The sequence below is a fragment of the Canis lupus genome, chromosome 8 (genome assembly GCF_048164855.1).
Source record: "Canis lupus baileyi chromosome 8, mCanLup2.hap1, whole genome shotgun sequence".
Taxonomy (NCBI): domain Eukaryota; kingdom Metazoa; phylum Chordata; class Mammalia; order Carnivora; family Canidae; genus Canis; species Canis lupus.
This window is the reverse complement of record NC_132845.1, coordinates 58309277-58337088: the sequence shown is the minus strand read 5'-3', so window position 1 is coordinate 58337088 and position 27812 is coordinate 58309277. Positions and strand designations below refer to the sequence as shown.

The following is a 27812-nucleotide window of genomic DNA, read 5'->3' as shown; positions in this document are numbered from 1 at the left end:
TCTCTCTCTCTCTCTCTCTCTCTCTCTCTGTGACTATCATAAATTAAAAAAACACACACACACACACACACACACACACACACACACACAAAACCTAGTTGTCTTAGTTTGTTTTCCTCAGAAGCAGACTCTGAGATTAGGATTCTAATGCAAGCAGTTTACCTGGTCAGTGGTCCCAGGAAAACCAAAAGAGGTATGGGAAAGTACACCTGGGAAGGGAAAGAGGGAACAGAGTTTGCATCGCTGCGCAGGTAATCTCTGTGGTCAACTAAGTCTCAGCTCTGCTGCAGAACTCTGGGAGATAAGGGGAGAACATGGCCCAGAAAGTCATCTCACTAAAGGGGAGAGATCTGGGGTATTTATACACCTACTCCTCTCAGTGGTTGGCTCAGAGCTGTGGGGGTGGAAGTGGGACAGGGAGGATGGGAAGGGGAGCAGAGCCAGGCTCCAACCACTTGGAGACAAGCCCTCAAGCAAAGAGCTGCTTGCAGTGGAGGTTGGAAGCTAGGAGATGGCAAAGCTGATGAGTTACGTGAAAAGAGTAAACACAGCAGGGTTGCCCTGCCTCTAAAATGAGGAGTGACTTCCTTTTCTGAGCAAAATCCACTCTGATTCTCCTAAAAGCAAAATGGTATAAGTTTTAGGATCTGAAGAGAAAAAGCATTTCAAAGAATTTGTCAGCTGTCCTCTTAATTCTCCATCCAGTGCTTTACGGTCTGTTCTTTGTTTTCATTTTTTTGGGGGGGGGCTGTGTTTTTGTTTCTGTTTTTAGCTCTCTGTCATTGGTAGGTAGATGTGGCATTGAAACATGTCCAATTATTTACCCTCTCACAAAAAGAAGGGGTCTAATTCCCCTCTCCTACATATGACCTGGCCTCAGTAGGTCTCTTCTAATGAATAAGATCTAGTAGAAATGATGCAGTGACTTCTAAGATTATGCTTAAAAAGGAGAAACAGCATCCATTTGGAATTCTTTCTCTCTCTCTTTCCCTCTCCTTCCATTCTCCTCTACTTCCCTCCATCCCTCCCTCTCTCCCTCCCTCTCTTTCTCTCAACTCACACCTTGGGATCCCTGAGCTGACATGCAAGAAGTCCATCTACACTGGAGAGAGCACATGGACAGTCCATGTAGAGACAGAGAGAGAAACCCAAGAAGCCCCAGCTGTTGGGAGCTTTCCAGCCCAGGTCTAGATGTGAGATGAGTGAGCCATCAAATGGTCAGCTCCAGCCTGTAGTTCCAGAGTCATACCAGCTGACACCAAAGGGAACAGAGATGAATCAATCTCACTGAACTCCAACAAAATCACAAAATCATACATAAAATAAACATTGGTAGTGTTTTAACCTGTCACCAAGTAGCAGAGACAAGCTGTCCCACTGAACCCTGCCAGATTACAGATTCATGAGCCAAAAAAAAAAAAAAAAAAAAAAAAAATGCCACTAAGTTTGGGGATAGTTTGTTATGCAGTCATAGTATACCTTGAATTACTGTATAACCATGATACTCACCTCCCACATTCTTTCTTGCCAACAGAACCCAGACCTTATCTGGGGGCAGTGCAGTACGCTGAGTGAGGCAATGGATGGTGATTTGTTTTGGCCAATCATGGCAATCCTATTCCAGATTCCCCCTCCTTTGTTCTAGGAGTAGCTGAATGATCCAGTTCTGCCAATGAAATACAAATGTAAGTCCACGGGGGTCAGGGATTGGGGTGAGGATGCCTCTGGGAAAATTTTAATATTCCTAATAGAGGTGGTCTTCCTGCTGTGACCACAGAAACTCTGTCACCATGGCAAAAGGCCAAGACAACTGCATTGTGCGAGCCCTGACATCTATGAACAACTGGACACCAGCAACAGCCAGTATCTGGAATTCTTGTAAGGTAAGAAATATTTCCCTGACATCTTTGAGCACATGAATCACACCAGCTGTGGTCAACCTCCAGTCTCCGATTAATGGGAGAAACTTGAGCCTCTGTTTATGCTTCTGTTGCTTGGATTTGGAGGGAGGGGGTTGTTTTGTTTTGTTGCAGTTTAACAGAACAGACCCAGTGAGATTATTTCAAGAGTTAGAGCCATCTGAAACCTATGTGCTAGTGTGGCTCCCTCAGTTTTGGCAGGTGAAGACAGAGGGATAGCCAACAACCCTGAGCCAAGCTCTGTGGACAAAGCCAACACGCTGTGTCAAAGAAGCTGAGAGTTGATCCTTTCCGCTATCTCCCTTGGGGCAGAATGATATCCAATCATATCACAGGTAAGGCAGTCTCCATAAATAGGAGACTGTTTAGAGAAAGAACGACGATGGTGATGATGATGGCAGTGGTGATGATGGTGGTGGTGATGATGGTGTTAATGACGGTAATGACAATGATGATGGTGGTGATGATGGTGATGGTGGTGATGATGGTGATGATGATGGTGATGTTGGGTATGTGGAGGATGTTGTGACATGGTGGTGGAGATGCTGATGTCGACATGACAGTGGGGATGATAATGGTGCTGGTGCCAATGACAGGAAGGAGCTAAGAGCTAATACTTGTATCCTAGTGTGGCACTGTGTACCAGACCCTGTTTTAGGCTAATATGCTAATTACAAAAACTCTAGGAGTTGGGTACTATTATTAGCTCCTTTTTACAGATCAGAAAATAGGAACAGAAAGGATAACTTGCTCAAGATCTCACTGCTGTGAGTACTGAGCCAGCATGCATTTTCTCAGAAGAGAGAGGCTTTTCCCAGGAACATAACAGATACTACACACTCACTTCGCTTGTTGGAATGGTTATTATTTACCGTCTGGGAGGAATGTACATGAGGTATAGTGTTTCTGGTTAAAGAACAATAGACTCCTGCTTACTTACTTATCTCATCGATTTCCTGGGGGAAAGGGAAGAAGTCTTGAATTACTACCCTGTTCTCAGAATGTCTTCTTCCAGGCCACTGCTGACTCATCTGTCGAAGTTCACAAAGTTGAATCTCTCTTTCTCTCTCTCTCTCTGAATCTCTTAGTTAAGAATCCCTTAACTAAATTAATCCCTATTAATTTAATTAATAGCTCCCCATTGCTTAAGGGTTAAATCAGAGTTTCTCAATCTCGGCCCAATGACGTTTTTGAGTTGGATAACCCCTTGCCACGGGAGTCTGCCCTGTGCATTGTAGGGTGTTTAGCAGCATCATTGGCCCCTACTCACTGGATTCCAGAAACATTCTCCCAGTTGTGACAATCATAATGTCCCCAAACGTTGCCAAATAAATGCCCCCTTGTTGGGGTAGGGGGAGTAAAAGTGGCCCCCACTTTAGAACCACTCAGTTAAAGGAAACAGGCTTCTGACCTATAGAAAGTGACTTGACCACAGGTCTCAGAAGACCCTACCACCAGATAGATGGTGGGCTCCCCGTAGGGTGGGGTCCCAGCCTTACACCTGTTTATCTTCCCCTGAGGTGGATCTGTAGCTCATAGCAATGATGGCTCAAGAAATAGTGATCAAATTGGACATAATTAGACTGTGGTCAGGGATAAAACCATGCAAACAGAAAGCATGGGGAGTACAGCGTATGGGGAGGGGGTCTCTGAAAGAGGTCCTGAGGGCATCTTTGAAGAGGAGACAACTGCAGTTGAATGCAGAAGAGCATTCTGATGGAGGTGGAAGGGAAGATGGCTTCTGAGTCACAATGGGCAGTGTGAACAAGGGTTAGAGGCCTACAGGTACAACCTGGGAAGCTGGGCTGAGGTAAGCAATGCAGCTTGGGCCATATTATAAAAGGTCTTGAACACCAGCCTCGGGTGAGTGGAGCATCAGTGAATTCCAAATCAAGGCATGAGAGGCCCAATGTTGGCTTTTGGAATGACCTCTCTCCCTGGGAGCTGTGTGGATGGTGAACCTGAGGGAGATGAAGCTGGCTGTCACAATAATTCAAGTGAGAGTTAGGGCCCAGTGGAGGGGAGAGCAAGTAGCAGCATCCTTCTATTTCCTTGTGAGTAAATTCTAATCTTTTCCAAGAGTGTAAAGGCAAATATAAAATATCCAGCCTCTAATAGGTGATTAATAATGTGTCTTTCTTCCCTGTCAGCTTTGCACCACTATTCCTGGGCTAGCTGTGGGCTTCCTTGTTTCCTCAGGCTGGGAAAGCATCCTCTTCCTTAAAGGCCTCATGTCTTTTCAAGTGGAGAATTCTCGAGCCCCAGACAGAGGATGTGTTTATAATTTTTGTTTGTTATTAGACGATGAGCATTTGGAGGCTATGACTTTGTCTTGTCCATTTATTCCTTGAACCAATGTTAAATGAGCACCTATTATGTGGCAGGCACTGTGCTTGTACTCCAAGCACCCACAGAGGGCCAGCTGAATGAATGAATGCATGAATGGATGAACAGTGAGGTGGTTGAGGGGTCTGAGCCCTGGAGAGATTCAGGGAGTTAACCATGACTTCCTGGCAGGAAGTAGCCAGGGAGAGCCTGAAGCCCGAAACTGAAAGAACATGGAAACAAGTTCTTGGCACAATGTGGCTCTACATTGGGTGCTTTTCTGTGAGGTTTTCAGTGTTCCCAGACCCATCAGCTGGCTTGGCTCTGCTTCTGCGGCTATTTGGCCAAAGGCGTGGGAGCTATGGATATGTTTGTAGTGGATGTGAGTGGCTTGTCTCCTCTCCCACACACACTTGTCGCCTTGTTGTAAGGCAATAGCGTGCTTGGTGTCTGGGGATCTACCCATCCTCAACTTTCCATCCTCATACATGCAAGGGACTCCAGCCTAGGATGGGGCCATGTGGTCCAGGCCTCTGTCATTCAGTGTTCGTGGTACCACTGACCATCAAGTCCACAAAGCTTGGTCAGGGGCAAGCATGTGACCTGAGTGCCCTCAGCGAGTGTCCAATCAGGGTGAACTTCAAGGTTTTGATGGGCTGTTTGGACAAGAACACGGATACCCTTTTGCACTGGATGTGAGTGTAGACAGTGTGGATTTTAACTTCGTTGCTGTTGGGTGCCATCTTAAAACCACTAGGTGAGGTCCTTTCTATAAATGGAAACCCACAGAAGGGAGTCATGGGGTGGAGAAACAGAGGGTGAAATTAGGTCCTGATGTTACTGTCTGAGCTTCTGGATCCAGCCAGGCCTGAAGCCAGCAAAATCTTGTACCCTATCTATGTTTTGGTTATTTTCTCAAGCCAGTCTGTTGGATTTTCAATCTTAACTCTGATAGTGCTCTGCTAGGTGCTCAGCCTGTGGTGAAGAAATCTTGGTACTGGTTAGACTCCAGTGGAAGGACATATGGCAAACCTTTCATGGCACCATGGCAAGGCTGTCAACAAGGTGGCACCCTGCTCCTACCCTCTGGCTGTTTTGCAAAAAGAAGGCTGTAGAGCACCAGATCCTTTGAACAGCAGACAAGCCCATGTGTGTGCATTCCTAGAGTATATTTCTTAAAAGGAGTGGCCTTCTGGGTCCAGACTTTCTTCTTGGGTCTTCTCATAGACTCTGGCACAATCAGTGCTTCTTCATCTAGGTGACATCCTCCACAGGTCCTTTAGTACTGCCCATGTCTTTAACTCAGCTTACCCCTGGCTGGTTCTTCTACCTTCTTGTCTCAGGACACTTGAAGATGCTTCTGGAAATGCCGTTCCTTCAGACTGAATTCAGCCTTGTTGCTCTCAATTCTTGGAAATTTACCATGTGCCCAGTGCCATGTAATCAATTATCTCAATGAATCTTTGAACAACCCTGTATATTCCATTCTATAGTTGAGGAAACTGAGGCCTGGAGAGGTTAAGTAACTTGCCCAAGGTCTCACAGCTAGCAAGTGAAGAAAGCAGATCACACCCTGTATCTCCCCTACTCCACAGCCTGTGCCTTTAACCACTGCCATATTTCCTCTCTGGGATTCTTGCCTCGAGGGCAGGACCCAGACCAAAATGTGTCAATGTCCTAACCTGTGACCTCTTTTTCCCACCACAGTGGATGCTGTCAGTGGCTCACCCATACCCTCTTAGCACTTACCAGCCCAACTTCTGGCTGCCGGCACCAGCAACTCTGCCCAAGGACATTCTCTGGACTCAGGAGACAGCTTAGCCTGTGCAGAGGACAAGCAGAAGTGTCAGAGTTAGAGCTCACAGAGCAGGTCTCAGTCAATGGTGATTTGGAATTGGAGTTGCTCAGTCTCCTTGCTTCTCAAGGCACGTGGCAGGGACAACTTAAAGGCATGCTCTGCAGTCTCCCAGAGGTTCCAGAGAGGTGGAGCCCTGGTCCCCCAGCATTAACTTGCTCATGAATGATCCCTCACTGGCTCTGCTTCCTCCCCACTCTCTCACAGTGCTTTCTGGGCCTCCTGCACATGTAAATTGTGCTCCAGTCCCTGTCTCAGGAACTTCTGGGGCTACCTAACCTAAGTCAGCTACTTCCTGTAGCATCCTTAATATTCCTCCAATGAACCACCCTCCCTGGATCTCAGTCAATATGAATGAGGTAGAATTGACTCTACCCTGGTCCAAAAATGGACAAGTGACTCAGGAGTGGCCAATCAGAACACTGTGGTCCCTTACCCTTAGTGAATTGGTAAGAGACAGGCATGTGACTCATTGGAGCCAATGAGACTCTGGGGCTGCTGAAATAGAAAGCCACCTGTCCTTTCCACAGGTGTCTCACCTGAACCACTTGGAGGATATGGGGCTGGAGCTCTGACAGCCATCTTGCTTGAAAGATGCAAATCCCTTGAAAGTAGCTTTACTACTCTACTTTAAGCTCTACCACATGTCTTGTTCTGGCCAATGGGATGTTAGCAGATGTGATGGGAGGCAGAAGCTTGAGAGTCACTTCCATAATTGGCCTTATTTGCATTTCTGCCATTGCCATGAGGACACCTTGAAGCTAGGTTCACCCACAGGGTAAGAGATAATGTGGAGCAGAGTTGCCTCAAACTGCCAAGCCGAGGTCAGGCCAGACTATGCCCAGACATGAAAGAGCCCAGCCAAGATCAGCAGAGCCACCTGGCCAACCATTGCAACATGAGCAATAAATGGTTCTGTTACAGGCCACTGAGGGCTTTTGGCAGCATTACTGTAGCAGTAGGTAATTGATGCAATTCTTAATTAGAAAGTTGAAGCCATATAGAAAAGCTTAAAAAATTAAGTTAAAATCACCTGAAATCTCAGAGGTAGCCCCTGGTGACATTTTGGTGAACATTTCTCCACATGCATGGGCACGTACACCATAGACACCTCCATACACACCCACAGTCAGAGAATTAATATAACTTTGGCAAGATGCGGGAGGGTTCTGGAGCAAAGGCCACAAAGATAAGGATATTATGTCATCCTCAAAAACACAGTTGTTGCCTCAACACATCTGGGAGGAAGTAACAATGATGAAAGGATTAGCATTGGGTGTGTAGAGAAGAAAACTGAAAGGCTTAGGTCTTAGGGTGGTTGAAGGAGGTTATAAAAACATGATGGTTAAGAAATCAGAGATACACAAGACAATAAAATAAGCAGGAATGGGAAGGTTCTTGGAAAATAATCAGGGTGGTTTATTTAATACTCTGTCATCCTGAACCCCAAGGTTTATTCATTTATTTATTCAGTGAACATTTATTGATGCCTGTTATGAGTCATCACATCCCAGAAACTAAGGACTACAAAGGTGAATGAGATATGGTGCCTGAACCCCAGGGAATTTGTGGTCAGCTGAGGGAAAGAGTCACCAGGTAATCAATTAGAGTACAATATTATACCAGTTCTGAGAAGAAAGCATGCAAACAGAGAACATTTTCTAGAGAAAGGCCAACCAAGTGGGCATCTGATGGATGAATAGTTCTCCAGTTTGAGGGTGAGTAGGATGAGGTGGGGAGAGTGACCCAAGGGAAAGAACAAAATTTGTAAAGGTTTGCAGTTGAGACTGATCACTGGGTATTTGATATGAAATCAGGGAAGGGGATCCCTGGGTGGCACAGCGGTTTGGCGCCTGCCTTTGGCCCAGGGCGCGATCCTGGGGACCTGAGATCGAATCCCACGTCGGGCTCCCGGTGCATGGAGCCTGCTTCTCCCTCTGCCTGTGTCTCTGCCTCTCTCTCTCTCTCTCTCTCTCTCTCTCTCTCTCTGTGTGGCTATCACAAATAAATAAAATAAATAAATAAATAAATAGATAAAACATTAAAAAAAAAAAAAAGAAATCAGGGAAGAACAGGGTCCAGGGAGAATAACAAGACAGGTAGAAAACTTTTAAATATTTTTTATTATAGCCCACGGTAAGAAATGCATTTTCTGTTTTGGCCCTGTACAATCATATACACATACACGTGTGTGTGTGTGTGTGTGTGTGTGTGTGTATCTGAAGCAAAGGTCAGCAAAGGAATATTTCACCCTGTAACATAGCATTCATTCTGATGGTTGTTTTAAAATATTGGTCAGGGGTGAATTAAGCTGATCACAAAATAGTCTACATCTATGATTTCTTTCCTATAAAATCCTATAACAGGAAAAACTAATCTCTAGTGGTATAAATGACATCATTGGCTGTCTGGGGTGCAGACTGGGTGGGGCAAGATTAACTGCAAAGAAGTGAAAGAGAACTTTCTCAAGAGATGGAAATTTTCTATATCTTGATTGAGGTGGTGGTTACATGGGGGCATGCATCTGTCAAAAACAAATGCATAAAAATAAATGTATGTGAGGGAACTTTCTCGGGTGGTGTTGATGTTATATATCTTGATAAGGGATTTGCATTGCACAGGTGAATGCATTTGTCAAAACTCTCCAAATAGTTCACTTAAGATTTGTGCACTTCATTGTGTGCAAATTCTACATCAGAAAGAAAAAAAACTGTGGACAAAAATTGAACTGTAGTTGATGAGATACATGCTGAAGTGTTAGGAGGAAGTACTGTGGTGTCTGCAAGTCACTACTTTGAAATTGATAGAGTGATGGAAAGTTTGACAGACATGATAAAGAAAATATAATAAAAATACTAACGCACGTCAAGACAACTCAATGAAGGAAGACTAGCCTTTTCAATACACGATGCTGGAATAACTGGATATCCACCTACAAAAGAATGAAACTGGGTCCCTACCTCACATCATATATAAAAATTAACTCAAAATGGATCAAGGACCTCTAGCTAAAATATAAAACTCTTAGGAGAAGATGTAGATGTAAATTTTCCTGGCCTTGGATTATGCAATGGTTTCTCATTTACGACACACAAAAAAATACAACCAGCAAAAGAAAAAAATAAGGAATCCTGACATCATCAAATTGAAAAGCTTTTGTGGCTTAGAGGACTCCATCAAGGCAGTGGAAAGACAATCCACAGAATCGAAGAACATTTTTGCCGATCATATATCTGATAAGAGACTTGTCTCTCCAATATGTAAGCAACAATTACACTTCAGTGATAACAATACAGATGATCCAATTTTAAAATAGCAAAGGATCTGAACAGACAGTTCTCCAAAAAAGATACACAAATGGCCTACAAGCAAATGAAAAAATACTCGTCATCAGGAAGATGCAAATAAAAACCAGCAGGAGATACTGTTTTGTAGCCACCAGGGCAGCTATTATCAAAAAGACAGAGAAATGCAAATGTTGGTGAGAACATAGAGAAATTGCAACCTTGTATGCAGCTGATGGGGATGTAAATGGTGCAACCACTTTGGAAAACAGGCAGGTGGTTTAGGATTCAACAATTTCATTCCTAGGCTCATAACGCAAGAGAAATTAAAGTAGGTGTCTGTATGAAAACTTGTACACAAATGTTCATAGCAGTGTTATGGGTAATAGCCAAAGGGTGAAAATGACCCAGATGTTCATCAGCTGATGGTGGATAAGTAAAATGTGGCATATCCATTCAAGAGAATATTATTTGGGAATAAAAAGGAATGAAATGCTGATACCTACCATAACATGGATGAACCTGGAAAACACAATACTAAGTGAAAGAAGCCATTTGCAAAGGACCACATGTTGTGTGTTCTGTTCATATGAAATGTCCACAGGAGGCAAATTCATAGAGAAAGAAAGCAGACTAGTGTTACCCAGGGCTGGAGGTGGGAAGGCCAGAGTAGGAGATTGATGGTTAAGGGGTGCAAGGTTACTCTGGGAGGATGAAAATGCTCTAAAATTGATTGTGGTGAAGGTTGCATACATCTGTGAGTACACTAAAGCAATTGAATTGTACATTTTTAATGAGTGAATTGTATAATTTATTTTTTTTAAGATTTATTTATTTTAGCAAGAGAGAGCATGTGCACATGTGAGAGCATGGGTGGGGAGGGGCAGAGGGAGAGGAAGAGAGAGAATCTTAAGCAGATTCCCTGCTGAACACCGAGCCCCATTTGGAGCTCAGTCTCCTGGCCCCAAGATCATGACCTGAGCCAAAATCAAGAGTTGGACATTTAACTGACTGAGCCACCCAGGTGCAGAATGATTTGTGGATTGCATCTCAATAAACTTAAAAAATGTTAATGAAGATATAAATGAAAAATTTAATAAATTGCACTTCACCCAAATTAAACACTTCTGCTCTTCAAAAGACGCTACCAAGGGATTAAAAAGATAAGCCATAGAATGTGAGAAAATATTTGCAAGTTATATATCTAATAAAGGACTTGAATCCATAATATATCGAGAATTCTCAAAACTCAATAAGAAAATGACTCAACTTTTTTAAAGGGGCAAAACACTTGAACAGGCGTTTCACCAATAAATATAGACATGTGACAAATGAGCACATGAAAAGATGCTCAATGTCTTTAGTCATCTGGGAATTACAAATTAAAACCACAATGAGATACCTCACCACATATTAGAATGGCTCAATTTTTTCAGTATACCGACAATACCAAGTGATCATGAGAGGTGAAACACCTGGAACTCTCATACAATTCCTGGCGGGAGAGCAAAATGATATGGTCATTCAGAAAATAGTTTGGCAGTTTCTTATAAAGTAAAACATATTTTATCCTATGACCTACTCTCCTACTGCTGGGTATTTACTCCAGAGAAATGAAAAACACATTTACAGGAAAAACCTGTCTACACGTTTCCATACAATGACTCTATTTGTAATTGCCAGAAAATAGAAACATCCCAAATATACTCAGCTGGTGCTGAATGGATAAACAAACCTTAGTATATCCACACAACGGAACACTGCTCAGCAATAAAAAGGAATAATCCTCTGATACACATGCTATGGAAAAATCTCCAAAGTGCTATGCATCCTGAAAGAAGCCAGACTTGACATGCTACCTACTGTATGACTCTTTCTATGAGGGGCTATAGGGAGGAAAAATAGACTAGTGGTTTCCAGGGTCCAGGGCGGGGAAGAAGGGTCACTGCAAAGGGGCAGGGGAGAATTTTTTGGAATAAAGGAATCAAGTCTGTATCTTGATTGGGGTGGTAGCTACTTGACTATATTTGTCAAAATTCATAGAACTGTACACTACAGGCACCTGGGTGGCTTAGTGCTTGAGCATCTGCCTTTGGCTCAGGGCATGATCCTGGGGTCCTGGGATGGAGTCCTGCATTGGCTCCCCTTGGGGAGCCTGCTTCTCCCTCTCCCTATGTCTCTGCCTCTCTCTCTCTGTCTCTCATGAATAAATAAACCAAATCCTTTTTTTTTTTTTTTAAAGAACTGTATTCTAGGGAATCCCTGGGTGGCTCAGCGGTTTAGCGCCTGCCTTTGGCCCAGGGCACGATTCTGGAGTCCCGGGATTGAGTCCCACGTCGGGCTCCCAGCATGGAGCCTGCTTCTCCATCCTCCTGTGTCTCTGCCTCTCTCTCTCTCTCTCTCTCTGTCTGTCATAAATAAATAAATAAATCTTAAAAAAAAACTGTATTCTAAAATAGGTGAATCTTGCTGTATGTGAATCATACCTTAATCTAAAAATATTAAAAATATATACTAATGGTGAAATCTGGTTGATGGGAATATAGGTATTCATCATACAATTCTTACAACATTTTAGTATGTTCGAAAATGTTCCTAACCAGATGTTTGGCATAAAAACATTGAAAAGATGTCGGGTGGTTGCTAAAAATAAGTAAATGTCTGCATGACCAAAACAAACTAACAGTTCATTAAATTAAAAATACCCATTTCCAATCTTTAAATAATGATAAATATAAAATTAAAGCATTATAGGTCCTGGCCCAATGCATTGATTTTGTAAGTCATCAATAGGCCATGAACTTCAGTTTGGAGAACACTGCTTTAGACCGAGTTAAGCACTTGAACTTTAATCTGAGAGAGCCTGGGGAGATCAGGGTCCCCAGACATGGGCTGGGCTGGGCCAACTCCCCACTCTAGAACCAGGATTAGTCGGAGGTCCTGGGGAGCCGCTGGGGCTGGTGCCCAGCCCAGAGGGAAATGGCTGTCTGGTGTCCCCAGGGAAGCTGAACCAGAGAAAGAGTCGTCCCCTGTGTGGATGAAAAAGCCCTCCTCAACCATCTGGACTGGATCAGACCTTGGATGTTCATGTGACTCTGGATAGAAGACGGTTCTCCCATTGTGGCAGAGAGGAGCTTTCTCACCAGCTGGTCACTGAGCACACGGGGTGAGGCTTAATTTAAATTATTAGTAAAATCATACTTCTTGCATTCAAGACAATTGCAGTCAGGGAAAAATTTATTCCTATTATATTTGAGTTGCATTTATTTAGTTAATTAGTTGCGTTTACGTATTTATTTAGTTAGGTGCATTATTTATTTATTTATGATTTTATGATTTTATTTATTCATGAGAGACACAAAAGAGAGAGGCAGAGACATAGGCAGAGGGAAAAGCAGGCTCCCTGCAGGGGGCCTGAGGCAGGACTCGATCTCAGGACCCTGGGGTCACAACCTGAACCAAAGGCAGATACTCAACCACTGAGCCACCCAGGCATCCCTGGAGTTGCATTTAATTTCAACTTTTGCAAAGGGGTTCATGAATAAGAAAAGAGTCTGCTGCTTGAAAGTGCAACTTTGGAAGCTTCTTATTCAGACTCATTTTAAGGGCTTCACCTTTCCATGCTCTTGAAGTTCAGATAGTACTCCAGTTGTCTTCTTTACGGGAACCATCTCCTGATCTCTGTGCCATTTACCCAGTGCTCAGAATACTCAGTTTGGAGGGGGAATCAAATCTTTCATACTTCTTTGCCTTTGCATGGACTCTTTCCCTCTCTTGCCCTCCTGGTGAACTCCTATTCATCCTTCAGTACCCTGCTACACCTCATCTGTGGAGACTTACCCAGATACTTTCTCCTTATGACAGTGGCAGTGATTCCTTTTTCTGCATTTTCACCTATCTGTGTATGCAGCTATGAGGTCAGGCTGGCTTTCTCTCTGGATATACGAAATACCATAGGAATTTTTGTTCCAAATAAAACAAAGCCCCATGCCAAGTCCTCATGCTCCAGAGTATAATAATAATTCTCAGGAACTGCTGGAGGGACACAAAGGGTGGAAGTGTTATATTTTGCAGTGCTAATGCTTATGCAGAGAGCCCTCTGGGCTCTGATCAGCAAAAGACACCACTGAGTGGCTATTGTCTGATTTTGCCTGCCCCCAGAAGGAGGGCGGGTGTCCTCACTGCTCCTTCCCTGCTCAGGCACTCCCTTCCTCACATTATGTGGTTCCACCAGCATCCTGTCACCTCCCTGGGCACCGCAAGGCAGCATGGCTTTGTCAGGCAGCCCCAAAATCCCTTCATCCCTGCCCCTGGGTTTGGGGAACCCTCCCCTCCTGAGGCTCCATGCTTCTGCCCATCTCCCCCCTCTCATCCCCACCCTCACCCCAATGTACCAGCGCTCCTGTTCCCTTCCTCCCTGGGAAATTTCACTGGAAACACAGTGTCCCTAGGCAAGCCATAGGGAAGGGGGCAAGGGATGCTGATGCCAGACGATTTCTTACTAACTCACACTCTGTTACACATGGATTAGCACTGACCTCACCACATTACCGTGATTTGTTTCCCTGCCTGGACCTTTCTCTGAGCTGTGGGCCTTTGGGGGTCAAATACTATCATGTTGAACTCGCTCTCCGAAAGGCCAAGAGTGGGCTTTCTGATGGTGACAATGGCAAGTTTTTTGACCTGTCGGAACTTCAGTTTCCCTGCCTATAAAGTAGGGGCGGCAATAATACAATCTCATGGTAGTGTAGCTGGGAGGAACCAAAGTAATACAGGTAGATCCTTTAAAATAGTGCCTGACAGGTACTCATGACTAATTGATAGTCATGACTCAGTTGATATTAGCACCTAATGACTCAGTTGATATTAGTTGCTATGATTGCTTTTCATTCTCATTATTCTTACCTGCAGTGGTTGTTTGGTAGCCTACCTAACAGTCATTCCCAGCTCTTTTCTCCCACTACAGAGACCGAAAATGTAAAGTACTCATCTTCCCAGCCTTGCTTGCCAGCTGGGCATGAGCATGTGACCCAATCTTAGGCCACACGACTAGAATGGGAGTGTGTGAGAGGCTTCTGGGAAAGAGCTTTCCCTCTCATACAGACAGGGAAATGGAAAGAGAAGCTGGACATTGATACGGAGAGAGGCGATGCTTGGAGCTGTGGCAGCCGTCTTGTGACCATGAGGGTGGAACTAACTAGAAAAGTCAACACGTGGAAGATGTCAGAGTGGGAGGATGGAAGAGTCAGGGGCCTTTATGACATTGTTGAGTTGCTGCCCCAACCTTGGAACCTCCTACCTGAGAACACTTTGGCAAATTAGATCTGAAATGTCCTCGTTATGAAAGCCACTTTTAGTTGGGTGTTCTGGTATGAGCAGCTGAAACTATTTCATTACATATATTATTACAGAAATTTATACTCAGTGATTATTGAAATAAAGTGGCAAAGTCAGAGTGGAAATCCTGGACTTCTGGAGGCCCTGATGAGTGGGTTTTTAATGTCCAGCCCCCCCCGTCTCACCCAGATTCACAGTAGTACGAGAGCTGGCTGCCAGCTGAGGTCATAGATGGGTAATGCTTCTTGGCCCACGAGCATGTGTGTTGGCGTCACTGGCACTGCAGTGTGTTCATAGCAAAGCCAGTAAACACACAGCAAATAAAAATACCAAAGAGGAGTCACTCACAAGTGAATTATCCAAATTCCTCTGCTTTGTTTTTGCTCAGTCTTATCACACCACCTTGTTCCTTTAGTCTGGAGCATCCTGTAACCTAAATTGGAACATTGGGCCAGTGGGCTGTTGGCTGGCAAGGAAACACTTCCCTGCTAACCTCTTTCAGTGGTATTTCTGACTTAGTTGTGGTACGTTATTCGTTCTGTTGTGTCAAGGCTCTGTCTCTCTGATGCTGAGAAAAAGGAGGGGCAGGGGTTATGCTTCTCTTGTTTCTGGTTAATTTTGTGGCTAGAAAAAATTTCGTGGGAAAGACGAATGCACAACATATTTTTACCACCACAACTACCGGTCCCATGGTGATGCAGGATGTTGTAGGGATAACCAGTGTGCACCTTACACAGGTTCATGTGATGCTTCTTGGTTTTGGTGGTCCTATGGTGGGGCAAAAACAAGGCAAAAAGGGAAATGATAGGATAATACATTGCAAGGATAGGGCTGGTCTTTTAAGGAGCTGTAGCCAAGAAATACCATTTCCCTGCTTTTCTTGAGCTCTCGTGTGCTCACACATGCTCACATTTCTGTGTGTAGGGGAGGAAAATCTTTTTCCATCTTCACTTCTAGGTTCTTCAGCTGAGCCTGGTAATTAAATTAGCGTAAGACAGATGAACAGGAGAAAAACAAACTTAATTTTATAAGCCACACATAGGGGCTCATAAAAACCTAAGATTCCAAGAGGTGACCCAAGCAAGCAGCTTTTTTAGACTCTTTAGACAAAGGCATTATACATTTGCAGAGAGCTAACAACACAAAGCACTTTGGGCTCATGGTGAGCAAATTAATGAAAAAGTAACAAGGGTTGTTTCTACAGCCTTCTCGGCCAGGAATTCCTGATCTCTGGGAATTAAGGGTGCTTCTGCCCTCTGGATGCAGGGAGGGTGCTCTCCACATGGGGGTGGGCAAGGGATGGTCAAAGAGACAGGGGAGAGTCAGAGTGTCCTTCTGGCACTGACTGTTTCTTAAATAACTTGCATTCCAAATAAGCAATATGCCAAAGTAGCGTATTTCAGAGCAGCCTTCCCCGAACCCCATCACAAGTATGTGATTGTTTTTCATCTGCACACTACCTGCACTGTCTAGGGTCAGCAGTGAGGTTTCACTAAACACAAACCTGTCTTTTTCAGGCTCTCATTCGGTCTTCCTTCACCTTGGCAGCCACTCATTGTGTTTCCAGGGTTCAATCCTGACCCTCTAATTCTCTAAATACTTTCCCCTCTTCCTTCTCATTTTCCTCTAGATGGAAGCATTCACCACATCCTCATCTTGTTCCTCTAGCATTCTCCTTTTTTGTTCAGCTCATTTCTTTTTTTTTTTAATAAAGATTTTATTTATTTACTTATTTAGAGAGAGTGCACATGTTAGTAGGGGGAGGGACAGAGGGAGAGAGAGAGAGAGAGAAACCCAAGGAGACCCCAGGCCTAGTGCAGGTCCTGATGTGAGGCTTGATCCTGCAACCCTGAGACCATAGCCTGAGTTGAAATCAAGAGTCAGACACTTAACTGACTGACCCACCCAAGTGCCCGTCGTTCAGCTCATTTGTAACTGTACTTTCTCCTCATCGGATATGTGCCCATTATCAAAGCTTCGGCAATGTGGAGGTATATAATGTCAGTGAACATCTCCCTTGGACCTACCTCCTCTCTGCCCATCCCTCTTCCCAGAAGGAACCTCTGTGAGTATTTAGATGTGCATTCTTTTGGATCTTGCAGAAGCAGAGACATAATTTGTTAACATGGTTTTGACTACAGTAATCCTCCTCTTATTTGAGGGGATTTGTTCTAAGATAACCAGTGGATGCCCGAAACTCCAAGTAGTATCGAACCTTATATATATATATATATATATATATATATACCATGTATTTTTCCAATACGTATTTACCTGTGATAAAGTTTAATTTATAAATTAGGCACATAGAAGGTGAACAGTATAACTACTAATAAAGTAGAATGATTGTAAAAATGCACTGTAAAAAAAGTTATGTGGATGTGGTCTCCCTTTCAAAATATCTCATTATCCTATACTTATCTTGGGATCCCTGGGTGGCGCAGTGGTTTGGCGCCTGCCTTTGGCCGAGGGCGTGATCCTGCAGACCCAGGATCGAATCCCACGTCGGGCTCCCGGTGCATGGAGCCTGCTTCTCCCTCTGCCTGTGTCTCTGCCTCTCTCTCTCTCTCTGTGACTATCATAAATAAATAAAAATTTTAAAAAAAGTTTATCCTATACTTATCTTATCCTCCTTCTTGTGAGGATACGAGATAGTAAAATGTCTACATGATTAGACGAAGTAAGGGGAATGACTAGGCACTGTGATGCAGCATGAGGTTACGACTGACCTGATAATACCAGGAAGATTGTTTCTGGACTGAATTTGACTGAGAGTAACCAAAACCACAGATAAGAGGTCACCACCCTCCAGCTCTAGGCTGATAACCCCCAATCTCTCCATCTGACCCTGTCTATCCTCCCCATCCTAGTGTTTCATGGCCCACACCTTGTGGGCATTTCCCCCTGAGCTAGCTTTCAGATCCCTAACTCAAAATGCTTAAGACCAAAGTCATTCTCTCTCCAACCTCACTTCTTCTCCGTGTTCTCAGTCTGGGTTAATGGCCTCAACATCCAGTTAAGCAAGCTAGAAACTATGTCCTCATCTTTGACTTCCCTTTCAGTCTCTGTCTCTGTCTCTTTCCCTTTCTCTCTCATGAAAGATAAACATGAGCTGCCATCATTGTCCCACTCCACTTGTGTATCCATGTTCATATTTGGCCTGTTTTCCTCCCTGTTGCCTCCTCCCTGGTCCAGCTCTAACTCCCTGTCATATGACCTAAAGCTACAACCTTCCCTGCTTTGTGTTGCTGGTGGCTACCTCTGTATATCACCTCCCCCTCCCCCCAGTACCATTGTACTTCTTCTTCCCTCCCACTTCATTCAGCCTGCAATGGCCCATACCCAGAGAATGAATCAAAAGCAATTCCATGCCCCCTGAACAGATTCTTACTTTCCCAGATTCGTTGCGAGCAAGGGGTGGCAATTGGCTAATTCGTTGCGAGCAAGGGGTGGCAATTGGCATATTGGCTAATAACACAAAAGGGGCAAATGTGGAAAGAGGTGCATGAAGGGAAAGACCTCTGTGCCCTTCCCCCACTGCCATCATTTTCATTTATGTTTTAGAAGTTTAAGCTGTCTGGGGTGGCATAAACTCCTAGACTCTACAACCCAGCCCCCAACTTCTCTTTCCTACAACACTACCCACTTCCCACTGCATACCTCATGCTGGAGCTGGGGGTGGGACACCTAACCACAGGGACATCCTCTTTGACAGCTGGTCTCTGGAAATGGCCCCAAGGCTTTCCTGTCTCCCAGCAGTCATGATTTTGCACAGCCCCCTCGCTGAATTGGCACTGGTCCCATGAAATAGCTTACGTCCTAGATACTAGCAAAGGGTCTGATGCTCTTCCAGTCTGCACCAAGGCGACCTAGCAGGTTCAACCTTTGCGTCCTCAGTTGTCCTAATTAGCAATTCACCTGTACCAAGACCCTCATACTGCGAGGCAGTGTCAGCTAACCACAGGGAGGGGAGGTCATGTGGAGGAGAGATGAGAATCTCAGCCAACACAGAAGACCAAGGCCTCAAATTCACGTTAGAGGTTGAACCATTCCAACCAATCCCCCACCCACTTGTGTCCAAGTGAAGCAAAGATAAGCCAGGTCATTTGAGGTGAACAAGTAACTGAAAATCACTTTTTCTGGTCACATTTAACTTATTTTCTCTTTTTTGTACATGACTGCCATTCTTTTGTGTACACGCTTCGCTTATATTACCCTCTGCCCACATTATTTTTGCTCCTCATCAAATGTATCTCTTCCTTCAAGGCTCACCTTGAATGCCACCTCTCCTCTAAAGCCTCTGTTACATCAAGCCCCAATAGTTGAGGATGTTGGCCCACCTGCATTCACCTCCCTTTCTGTAGCAACAGCTCACCAATTTTGCTTGGATGCATGGTCCCTCCTTTTTGGTGGAACCATCAATCAACTTGTCCACTTACCTCTGTCCTGGGTGACTCATAAAACTGGACCAAGCCAATCAGCTGTTTTCTTCCTCCAGAGCAAATTCTGAGATGGGAGACAGGAAGAACTGCAAACGAGTGACGGCCCAACCGCGTCTCCTGCTGGCCAGGGCTCCTCAGGTGCTCTGATCCCTGTTCAGCACAAGAGGTGATGCTTTAGCTCTTCCCTGGAGTATGAATCTCCCTGTACCAGAGACAGTGAGCTCACCAGGTATCCCACTTGTCCCTTTATGTTTCCCAGCTCCCTGCAGTGAGGGCAGACCATGTGACTAGTTCTGACTGATGACAATAGATAGAAATGACACATGTCACTTTCAAGCTGAGGCAGTAAAAAGCCCCTGTACCAACCTCCAGGCTCTAGAGACCCTTGCTTGGTCACTGAGGAGGCTTCATGTTTAGGTGATGTGGCTGTAAGGTTGGGGAGCCTCTTCATCTGAGTCCCAAGTGCAGAGCAGAGCCTCTGCTGATCCACACAGGATCTGTGGCATGCCCTAGAAGTAACAAGTGGGGGATGTTTGTTACAGTACCATGACCTTGACTATCTTGAATAATAGATTCCCAATATCCTTCCAATAAACTTTTTTCTTTTCTTCTTCTCCTTCTCCTTCTTCTTCCTCCTCCTCCTTCCCCCCTCCCTTCCCCACCCTTCCCCAACCCCCTCTTCTGTTTCTTCTTCCTCTTCTCCTCCCTCCTCCTCCCCTTCTCCTTTTCCTTCTCCTTCTTCCTCCCCTCCTCCTCCCCTCCCCTTCCCCTCCTCCTCCCCTCCTCCTCCTCTTCCTCCTTGTCTTCCTTCTTCTTCCTTAAGTTATCCAGGGTCAAGATGCCTGGGTGGCTCAGTGGTTGAGCGTCTGCCTTTGGCTCAGGTCATGATCCTGGGGTCCTGGGATCGAGTCCCACATGAGGCTCCCCACAAGGAGCCTGCCTCTCCCTCTGCCTGTGTCTCTGCCTCTCTCTCTGTGTCTCTTAGGAATTATATATATATATAAAAAAGTTATCCAGCGTTAGTCTCTGGCACCTAAAATAGCTTAACTATTTTAAGCTATTTTAATTTTGTAAATTCTAAGACTACTTAGCACTTTCTTCTTTGACTATACTTATTAACATGTACCTATCTCACTTTTTTTTTTACCAGCCATTTTAAAAATCAACCTGAGTATAAGGACTAAGGCTCATCTTTGCATCCTACCACACTACTGTGTACCTTCTAATGCTCTTGATCATTCACTAGGATGAAGGCAAAAAAATAAATGAAAATGAAAAATTTGGTGAGTCAACTAGGTGCTTTCTTTTCAACCTTGGTTTCCAAAACCATTTGCAAGTGAGATTTTTTGGTTTTGGTTTTTGGTTTTTGTGTTTTTTTTGTTTTTTTTTTTTCTTGAAAAAAGGTGCTTTTATTATAGTATGGGGACGGGACCCATGGACAGAAAGAGCTGCACTGGGATTGTAAGGAATAAGTGATTATACACTTTTTAGTTACTGGGGGTACAACTGAGTTTTAATTAAGAGATTTGAAAATATGATGACACTTCTATTTTATGATTATATATATGTATGATATATATGCTATACATACATGATATATATCATATGATACCCCTTATATCATATATATCATACTACCTATCATTATATCATATAAGTCATATATATCTCTATATATCATAGTTCATATATATTTCTCATATTATAACTGGTTGTCATAACATCAAAAAAATTTTATAAAATGCCAATGAGTAAAATACTTTAGAAACATCAGAACAATGACAGTATTCCCTGAGCTCTTCATAAAGAAAGATACTTTATGTAGGGCTGTTAGTTTTGTGTCCCCATCCCACCCACCCCCAATCCTGATGTTTAACATCCTATTGTAGACAAAGGGAGAAGCAGCCACCTGGAGCTATTTGTCTGTTGTTCCTAAAGGAATTCATAATTTTCAAATAAGAAAAGAAAGTGGGGCACCTGGATGGTTCAGTTGGTTAAGCAACGACTCATGATCTTAGCTCAGGTCTAAGCTGAGCTAGAGCTCTCATGCTCTCAAGGCCGAGCGTGTAGCCTATTTAAAAATGTTTTTTTAAATAAAAAATGAAAAGTTCCCCAGAAAGCTGCTGAACCAGTGGAGAACCACAGAGAAGAGAGGATTCTCTGCTTTTGTTCATTTTAAAAGAAATGCATGTTAAACACAAACAATTTACAACCTGCTCCCAATGAGAGAGAAAGACAGAAAATATTTTTGTTGGAGTAAGCATTAAGAGCATGGGAAATGGGATAGGTGAATAAATATAAGTATGTTCGAAATTGATGCTTCTCAAACTTTCACATGCATGTCATTCACCTGTGGATCTTGTTGAAATGCAGATTCTGCTCCAGTAGGTCAGCCGGTGCCTCAGACTTGTCTTGCTAGAGATCTCTCAAGCTCCTGGGGGATGTGATGCTTCTAGTTCACCAACCACCCTTGGAGGAGCAAGTGTGGGATGTCCCTGTGTGATGCAAAGGGTCACTACAGTTTTTAGAGCTTAAAAGGCCTCTGTGGGACCACATTGGATTTGGGGTTTTGATCTGCTTGCCCTGAATTCAACCTTTGATTCACTTTCTTTGTCAGTGGATTAGAAGATTACTATGACCTTGCATCTTGTCTGGAAACCTCCTCTGGCAGCCTGCTATCTCTTTAGAAAATAGTTTAAAACAAAACAGCGTCCAAGAAGAAATAAATGTAACGAATTTATACTAAAACTGCAAAGTGCCTGGGTGGCTCAGTGGTTGAGCATCTGCCTTCAGCTCAGGTCATGATCCTGGGGTCCTGGGATGGAGCCCCGCATCAGGTTCCCTCTGCATGGAGCCTGCTTCTCCCTCTGCCTGTGTCTCTCATGAATAAATAAATAAAATCTTTAAAAAGTAAATAAGTAAAACTTGCACACTTTACTGATATTTATCTTTGCTTATTAATTTTTGGCCAATTTTCCAACAAGACTGGGCATTTATTTGCTCAGGCTAAGGGACATTAAAAGAAGGCAAGTATAAGAAGAGAGTAGGACTGCTGGTGGTTTGATAGAGGAAAGGAGGTGAAAAAGCATGAGCTTTTCATTTTTATAATTAACAATGTGCATTTTTGTAAAGGCATGGAGGCATAGTAATTATCCTCAAAGATAAATCCCGGTACTCATCACAAAAAGTCACTGTTTGCTCACGGTAGCAGATAAGTATAGTTTTTAAAACTATAGTATACGAACTACAAGGAGTAGTAAGTAAGTAGTAAGTAAGTAGCTTGAAGGAGTAATCTAATTATATATAAATTCATTTATATAAAACAATTCTCAGATACTTGAAATATATGGCTTTAATGAAAAAATACCAAAAATCTTTATGATCACAGTCTCCATTTATTTTGAAAAATAATATTCCTTAGGATTATGAAATAAAAAAATGCTTTTGGAGAAAAGTTGAAAAATAGAAGAAAGCAACAAGAAAATAATTAACCTATAATAGAATCAGGGATAACCACTGATAATATTTTGGTATAGGTATTCTTCTAGTTTTCTCTCTTTCTTAAAATATTCTGCATTATTGGGATCCCTGGGTGGCGCAGCGGTTTGGCGCCTGCCTTTGGCCCAAGGCGCGATCCTGGAGACCCGGGATCGAATCCCACGTCGGGCTCCCGGTGCATGGAGCCTGCTTCTCCCTCTGCCTGTGTCTCTGCCTCTCTCTCTCTCTCTCTCTGTGACTATCATAAATAAATTTAAAAAAATTAAAAAAATAAAATCTTAAAAAAATATATATTCTGCATTATGACTTTTTTCCCCCCGTGACCTCAACTGTGTTTTCAAAACATGGTTTTTTAGGATACATAATATTCTGCAGCATTTTTGTTTTTCTGACCATTCCTCTCTTTAGCTATTTGGAGACATTCTAGTTGTTGCCATTCTTCCCTGATAAAATTAAGGCTCTGACATAATTTTCTTTTTTGCTCATTAACCTTTGTGTGTGTCTCTGATTATTTCCTCTGATGGATTCCCAGAAGTGGAGTTACAAGGTCAAAGAACATGATATGTGTGCACTCTAGATGAGCACAGCCAAATTGCCCTTTAGAAAGATTGAACAATCTACACTGCCTCTGGCTTTGGGCATATTTCTCAATCCCGTGTCTGAGTCTTCCTGGACTTTAAGCAGGAATCGTTTTTAAAATTGACCTTTGGGGCCTGTCACCAACCCTCCAGGATGAAGGATGAGTAGAGGGGAATCGCGTTCCCTTTCTGCCCTGCTGGCTCACACCCATCACCTCTACTGGATCCAACCTAAAATGTAATGAATCCAAAAAATATGTGAGTATATAGATGTAAAAGAGGACCAACATGGAAAGGTGGAAAGGGTCTGGTCCGGGCTCCAGGGAAACCTGATCTTGCCTCTCTCCCTTTCCACTGATGGCCACGTATTTCTAGAAAAAAAACAAAAATACACCTTTCATTTGTTTTCATCCGTTCACCCTTCCTATTCGAAATTGTTTTTAAAGAACGGTAAAAGTGAACAAAACAACAGTCATCCCCTTTCCCACTGTTGGCACTTAGGCATATTTGCCTCTACTAGAAAATTAGACGAACACTATAGAAGTATATAATTTTGTTATTTTAAAATTCAAACATTATGGATAAGCCTCAAGAATTTCTTTATCCCCATTCCACCCCCCCCCTTTTCCCTTTCCTAGAGCTCCTCACCTGTCAGTTTTGTGACAGTGTTTCCAATCCTTAATAAGAAGATACTTTTGTATGCATAGATTCATCCACAGGAAATGTATAATATTGTCATTTTGCTTTTCTCCAATTTTACACAAAGAGTAATCCAAAGATGCATCAACTTTGCATCTTGTTTTTTCCCCCCACTTCACTCTATGCTTTTAAGACTCATCCATATAGGTACTTGTGAGTGAATTCATTCCTCTTAATGTTACATGATCATCTATCCCACATGAACATTTTGCTTTTTCATTTCCTTGTTAATGGATAGTTAGGACATTCTCTTGTCGTTCCTTCTATTGGCAACATCGTTGAGCAAACCTCTCAAAGAGCACAAGGGAGATTTTCTCCAGTTAAAAAGTCCTAGAAGTGGAGTTGCCAGATGAGCTTTTTCAATTTTCATAACACCAAATTGCTCTCCAGAGCAGCTATAATATTTACAACTCCGCCAGATATGCATAAGGATGTTGGTTTCCCCTCCCTCACCCTCAGCAACATTTTGTCTTTCTTATGGGGGAAAACTGGTATCTTTTTGTTGTTTGTATTTCCAATTAATTATAAGGTTGGGCATCTTTCCCCACTATTTTTTTTTAACCATTTGAATTTTCTCTTCTGGAAGAGACAGTCTATTTTTTTGTACATATAATTGGAGTATTGTTGATATACAATGTGTCATTAGTTTCAGGTGTACAACATTGTGATTGGACATCTCTGTATATTATGCTGTGCTCATGAGTATAGCTACCATCAGTTACTATGCAGTGTTGTTACAAGATCATTGGCTATACTGCCTATGTTGTGCCTTTTATTTTATTTTTTTAAAAAGATTTTATTTATTGATTTGAGAGAGGGGAGAGAGAGAGTGAGAGAGTGCATGAGCCAGGGGAGGGGATGAGGAAGGGGGAGAGAGAGAAGCAGGCTCCTGCTGAGTAAGGAGCTCCTTGCTGGGTGGATCCCAGGACCCTGGGATCATGACCTGAGCCAAAGGTTAACAAACTTAGCCGCCCCACTGTGCCTTTTCTTCTTGTGACTTATTCATTCCATTCTACTGGAAGCCTGTACCTCCTACTTCCCTTCACACATTTTGCCCCCTTCCCCTTCCCTCCAGCAACCATCAGTTTGTTCTCTGTAATTATAGGTCTGATTCTGCTTTTTGTTTATTCATTTGTTTTATTTTTTTTTAGATTCCACATATGAGGGAAATTATATACTATTTGTCTTTCTCAGTCAGGCTTATTTCACTTAGTTAGCATAATAGCCTTTAGGTCTATCCATGTTGTTGCAAATGGCAAGATCTCATCCTTTTTTTTTTAAATGGCTGCATAATATTCATATTCATATAAACATACACATCATGACTTTATCCATTTGTCTGTCAATGAACGTTTAGATTGCTTCCATATCTCGGCTATTGCAAATAATGCTGCAATAAACATAGGGATGCATCTATATCTTTTTAAATTAGTGCTTTTGTTTTCTTTGGGTAAATACCCAATAATGGAATTATTTGATGGTATGGTATTTCTATTTTTAAGTTTTTGAGGAATCTTCATGCTGTGTTCCACAGCGGCTGCAGCAATTCCCACCAACTGTGCACCAGGGTTCCTTTTTCTCCACATCTTTGCCAACACTTGTTATTTCTTGTCTTTTTGATTTTAGCGATTCTGACAGGTGTAAGGTGATACCTGGTGGTTTTGATTTGCATTTCCCTGATTAGTATCCAAAATACATGATGAACGTATACAACTCAGCACCAAACAAAACAAATAACCCCAAATCCCATTAAAAACGAGCAGAGGACCTGAACAGCATTTTTCTAAAGAAGACGTACAGATGTCCAACGGACACATGAAAAGATGTTCAATATCACTCATCATAAGAGACTAGATTTTTGCATCCATGCTTATACATGGACCTGATTTTTTTTTAAATTCTGCTGTTTTTGTTTTGGTTCAAGATTAGTCTAGCCTCATATGACTTTTTTTTTTTTTCATATGGCTTTTGGATAGACTTCTCTGTCTTGTTCATATTCTGGTGCAGTTTACATAATATAGTTTGTTTTTTACATTTACTTGTATCACTCTAGTAAAACTATCTCAGCCTGGGCATTTTAGGAGTTGGAACAGATCCATTGCTTTTTCAATTTACTGATGATTATTGGTCTACTTTTCTAGGGCCAAGTTTTGTAATTTGTATTTTTGTCAAGAATTGCCTCTTTTATCTAGATTTTCAAATGTATTGGCATAAAGTCATTCATCTTAAGCTTTATAAAATTTTTATACTCAATCCAGTATGTTTCTTTAGCCATTTATAATATTATTTGGATCATTTTTTGGATAAATCTTGCAAAAAGTTTGTCTGTTGGATTAGTCTTTAATAAACACCAGTTTCTGGTGTCCATAATCAATTACATTTTCCTTTTTGTTTTACTCATTTTGCCTTTTGCTTCATTATTCCCTTCTTTCTGTTTTCTCCAGGTTATTTAGTGTTTATTTATCTACCTCTTACATTGAACACTTATTTTTCTGGTTTTGTAATAAGTACACATAAGGCTACAAATCCCCCTCTAATTATTTGTTTTAGTTGGATCCCACACATTTCATTATATTGGGTGTTTTTTGACATTCATCTCTAAATATTTTGTAATTTCCATATTGGTTTTCTTTTTAATATGTATGTATTTTTCGGTTTCCAAATGTATGTTCTTTTTCATTTAAAAACGTAAAATCATTCAACATACACAGAGGTATAAAAACGAATACAATGAACACCCAACTTGAGAAATAAAATTCAAACATGTGCTTGTCATGTTTAGTTTTCTTTTTCATAAGTAAAAGCAGTACATGATAAAACAGAGATCATCCTGCCTTCAGGACCCTCTCCTCAGAAGCATTTTCAGTAACTAATTAAAGGTTTACAAGTGGTTTGGGTTTCTTTCTGGCTGTGTTTTTGTTGATTCTTCATTTTACTTCACTGTGGTTCACGAATGTGGTCTATAGATTCTTTGGAATTTATTGAGACTTCCTTTGTGGCCAGTTCACAGTCAATTTCTGTAAATGTTCCAAGTATGTTTGAAAAGAACAGATGTGCTGATGTTCTTTTTCTAAAATACAAACTTGATCTCATCATTTCCTCTCCAATAGCTTCAATGGTCTTCAGGTAAAAGCCTGATCCCCCTCAGCTATGGTTTGGCCCCATGCTTCCTCTCTAGCCAAGGCCTGGGCCACCTGCCTTATGTACAGTGAATTTATGTCCATGCAAATTCTATACTTTTCAGGGTCAACTTTCAGAAGAATATCTGAACTGGCAGAGTTGCCTTGTAGCAAACAGCCCGATGTCTGGTGCACTGAAGGCCCTAACAGATGCTCACTGAGCCGGCCAGAGAGTGGGCTGCCTTCTGGGGGTGGAGGCAAGCTGAGGCAGGACAGTCACCTATAATCTGCCTCACTGAGACCTCTGCTTGCTGTACCCCGCCGTGTTAAGTTCTCAGCACTCCCCATCTCTCCTATGTCTATCTGCCCATACTGTGGTGGATGACTTTGAAGACTGACCTTCCCACCAGCACTCTGCAGTTGCTTTGACCTCTAAGGTCAGCTGCCTTTGTTTGGCCAAGACCCACCCCGAGATGAGTCCAGACAGGGCTTCTGCTCTGGGGCCCCTGCTATGGAGATGGGAGATGGCGGGGGATCAGGAGTCACTATCCTCTCTACACATTTATCGTTTCAATCTCAGCAGGCACCTCGCTTTTCCATTCTCTTTGGCATCCATTCCAAACCTTTGATTCCCCTCAAATCCCTGAGCACCTCCCAGATCCTTTGCCTAGAAGAATGAGAATTTGCTACTTCATGGAGAAAACAGAAAACATCAGGGTGAATCTTTATCCATCCATTTTTACATCCTTTCCTTCT

The 27812-nt window shown here is 42.7% G+C and overlaps 2 long non-coding RNA genes across 4 annotated transcripts; one reads left to right on the top strand and one right to left on the bottom strand.

Moving 5' to 3' along the window:
- Window positions 1-93: 93 nt before the first annotated feature.
- On the bottom strand, window positions 94-14892 carry LOC140638624 (uncharacterized). Its single transcript, XR_012035654.1, has 6 exons — window positions 14289-14892; window positions 13224-13418; window positions 7133-7337; window positions 5994-6066; window positions 1510-1666; window positions 94-209 (listed from the first exon to the last, which is right to left on the bottom strand). It is a non-coding gene; the product is annotated as an uncharacterized lncRNA (long non-coding RNA).
- Window positions 1557-22077, top strand: LOC140638623 (uncharacterized). 3 transcript variants are annotated; one of them, XR_012035652.1, is made up of 7 exons: window positions 1557-1685; window positions 1778-1883; window positions 2112-2254; window positions 12384-12549; window positions 19219-19391; window positions 20313-20445; window positions 21536-22077. It is a non-coding gene; the product is annotated as an uncharacterized lncRNA (long non-coding RNA). The 3 variants fall into 3 exon arrangements; XR_012035651.1 differs by lacking the exons at window positions 1557-1685; window positions 1778-1883; window positions 2112-2254 and adding an exon at window positions 2285-2358; XR_012035653.1 differs by lacking the exons at window positions 1557-1685; window positions 1778-1883; window positions 2112-2254; window positions 19219-19391 and adding an exon at window positions 2285-2358.
- The last annotated feature ends 5735 nt before the right edge of the window (window positions 22078-27812 follow it).